Source organism: Cyprinus carpio, unplaced genomic scaffold (genome assembly GCF_018340385.1).
Source record: "Cyprinus carpio isolate SPL01 unplaced genomic scaffold, ASM1834038v1 S000006628, whole genome shotgun sequence".
Taxonomy (NCBI): domain Eukaryota; kingdom Metazoa; phylum Chordata; class Actinopteri; order Cypriniformes; family Cyprinidae; genus Cyprinus; species Cyprinus carpio.
In genome coordinates this window covers 67,783-71,042 of record NW_024879260.1, presented here as the reverse complement: position 1 = coordinate 71,042, position 3,260 = coordinate 67,783, and the positions used below count along the sequence as shown (strand labels likewise).

The window sequence follows — 3,260 nt, the reverse complement described above, 5'->3', positions numbered from 1 at the left end:
GAGACTAAGAGGTGTGTGTGGGATGAGATGGGAATGGACAGATAGATCCTAAGCAGATCCCACTCCCCTTCATGTAATTGCAGAGATAAGGAAACTCATGCAGTCTCTTGGGCAGACAGTTTGGTGATTTACAGCTCTTTAATGGTCTCAACTTCAAAGCCTCCTAGAAAAATCATTAATAGATATATTTAACAATGTGAAACATTAGTCATTGCTAACACATTCTCTCAGCTGCAGTGTTTTAGAAAGAAAACCAAAAGAACTCATTTCAAATGCTTTATTAATAGGTAAAGAGATAATTATTCTTTTATCTCTCCTTTCCTCCACTCTTCTTTTTTATGCTAGCTTGAAAAAGCTGGCTAAAATAATGCCTTGTTAAGGCACAGCATTAATTAGATTATTGAAGCAGAGAATTAATTTGCTATATGATCTCCCATTCTCTCTCCCATATGTTTTCACTCACTTTAACTCTTCCTTACACTCTCTGCCTACTTAAAGCCAGCCCATCCTGAAGCTGTGCTGTAGCATCTATTTCCTAGCATGTTGTGGTGATCATATGGGTAATGTATGTTTAAATCTGACCTGCAACATCTTCTGAGTCCAGTTCCCCTTTCTTACTCCCCATTAACGATCTGTTTCCACACACTCAGTTTGTAACTAGTTTACGTTTTGATGAATTAGTGGCTAATTTGTATAAATTCTCATTTATACAATCTGTTTGTAGCCCAGTTAGATTAAGGGGTGGACCTTCTTAAATATTTATTGGCTTATTTATCTGAATTACCTTGTGTAACCATTTGAAAGCACAAACACCTACTGAAAGTGACGTGACATACAGCCAAGTATGGTGACCCATACTCAAAATTCGTGCTCTGCATTTAACCCATCCAAAGTGCAAACACACAGCAGTGAACACACACCCACACCATAAACACACACCCGGTGGGCAGCCATTTATGCTGCGGCACCCGGGGATTCAATGCCTTGCTCAAGGGCACCTCAGTCGTGGTATTGCCGGCCTGAGACTCAAACCCACAACCTTAGGGTTCGGAGTGAAACTCTCTAACCACTAGGCCACGACTTCCCCCAATGTGTATTGATGGCGTATTGATATGGATATTGATATTTATGAAGAACCTTTAACCTTCATGGAACACTGCCATTTCCCAAAGGTTCTTTAAAATGTTCTTCACAGGTTTTATGGGGGACCAAAATGGTTCTTCTGTGGCATTACTGCCAAAATCCTTTTGGAACCATTTATAATTCAGTGTATTGTACATTCAGATTGTATATAACAAATAAAACATTCACAAGACATTAAAAAAGAACCATATATTTACTGGCCCTTTGCTCTTAATGTGGAGCCTATAGCATTAGCCCTGAACTGGGAGTTGAATCACTGTTAGAAAATTCTCTGGTGCCCTCAGAGAGTTGAGAAGACTTGCAGAATTTCTAACAAGGGGTCTTTTCGACATCTAAGCTGACTCTGGCTGATTAATGAAAGCATTTGGTGACCTTTTGCTGTTCTTATGGCAGGTTCAGCCCTCTTTTCAGGGGCTCTGGCCCCATCCCTCCTCTCTTAGCTCAGAAGAGAGACCTCCGTCTTGGTCAGCCACAATGAGACTTGGAGTCTTTTTATTTTCACTTTACTTCCTCTAAACATTGTTTATTTTATCTTTTGAATTTTTTTTTTAATTAAATGTTCTTTGCAATTTTTGTTCTCTGTTTTGTAACGAGTTAAGCTATTTAAAAACAATAAATATTTGTTTAGCAACTTGGTTACTTCCCTCTTTTGTTGCACTGCGCTTAAATGAGTTCCTCTAATGTTAATACAACTGCTATGTGATCCTACAGCTGCTTGATATTTTAATTTTCTGGGTGGTGTTTGTTAATTGGTGAAATTAGCAGCAGATGAAATGATCCTGGGTAAATGTGTTGCATGTCAGCCCTGCTGCTGAGGTTTTCAGATTGGGCTTCTCAGCCTGGGCCTTTCTTGCACTTCATCAGAGAGACGTACACATGCAGTTACCCACCGAAGCGCAGTGAAAAATCTATCAGAAACACCAGTGTATTTATTTCCCTCAGTGGGGATCTGATTGATGAACACACCCACATACACACACAAACACACACACAGAGAGAGAAAAAAACACCCAGAGGAAGTTTAAACTTCAAATGTTCCCACTTTACACTGGCATTTTCGGTTTAGTCCCTGCATAGCGATGGTGGTTATGAAACCTTTTCATTGTGAATGTATTGTGAGTGTGTCTTTGGTCTCGCTGTAGGAGTCTGTCTGCAGTCGGCCATGCTTTCAGGGGCTGACCGACCAGCCCAGCACTTAAGAGATGGCGCACTGAGTGTTGTCGCAAGCCACGACTGGCTTAATGCATTATTATTGTTACCACATTCCCTCACTGAATGCTCCAAAGGGAGGCAAGGCTCAGAAAGGCTTTTCAGAAGCCCAGACTGAGAAAACACTGCCATAAATAGCTGAATTGGGCCTGGGTATGGATTGGTCATGTTTTTTTTTTTTTTTGCTCATTCCCCCCTGAAGTGGGAAAGAGGCGGAGATCTATATATAGAGAGAGAATTAAGACAGTAATATACAACTAAATATTTGTTTTTTATTTAATATTTTAAAATGTAATTTGTGATGGCAAACCTCAATTTTTTGCCACTGTTACTCCAGTCTTCAGTGTCAAATGATGATTTAATGCTTAAGAAACAATTCTTATTATTTTCAGTGTTGGCTTTTAAGCTTCAACAAGGATGCAAATTGCCATAAGAAGTATCATAATTTCATAAAAGTGGTTCATATGTTATATTTTACTAGTATCTGTTCTTATCAGTTTAATATCTGATACATCCCCTATCTGGGGACTACAATATTAAATAGATTTTATGATCACAAGCTGGAACTGGGGCTTGCTCCGTCAACTCCACGCATCGGCCTGGTATTGCAGTGTCTCCAGGAACGGTGCGCTTCCCATTTTTGGGAATTGCCGCATGGGGAAGTCGTGGCCTAATGGTTAGAGAGTTTGACTCCTAACCCTAAGGTTGTGGGTTCGAGTCTAGGGCTGGCAATACTACGACTGAGGTGCCCTTGAGCAAGGCACTGAATCCCCAACTGCTCCCCGGGCGCCGCAGCATAAATGGCTGCCCACTGCTCCGTGTGTGTGTGTGTGCATGCATGCGTGCATGTGTGTGTGTGTGCGTGCACTTTGGAGGGTTTAATGCAGAGCATGAATTCTGAGTATGGG

The 3,260-nt window shown here is 40.9% G+C and overlaps 1 pseudogene; it reads left to right on the top strand.

Moving 5' to 3' along the window:
• Positions 1-2,814: 2,814 nt before the first annotated feature.
• On the top strand, positions 2,815-2,988 carry LOC122144282 (annotated as a pseudogene).
• Positions 2,989-3,260: the final 272 nt, after the last annotated feature.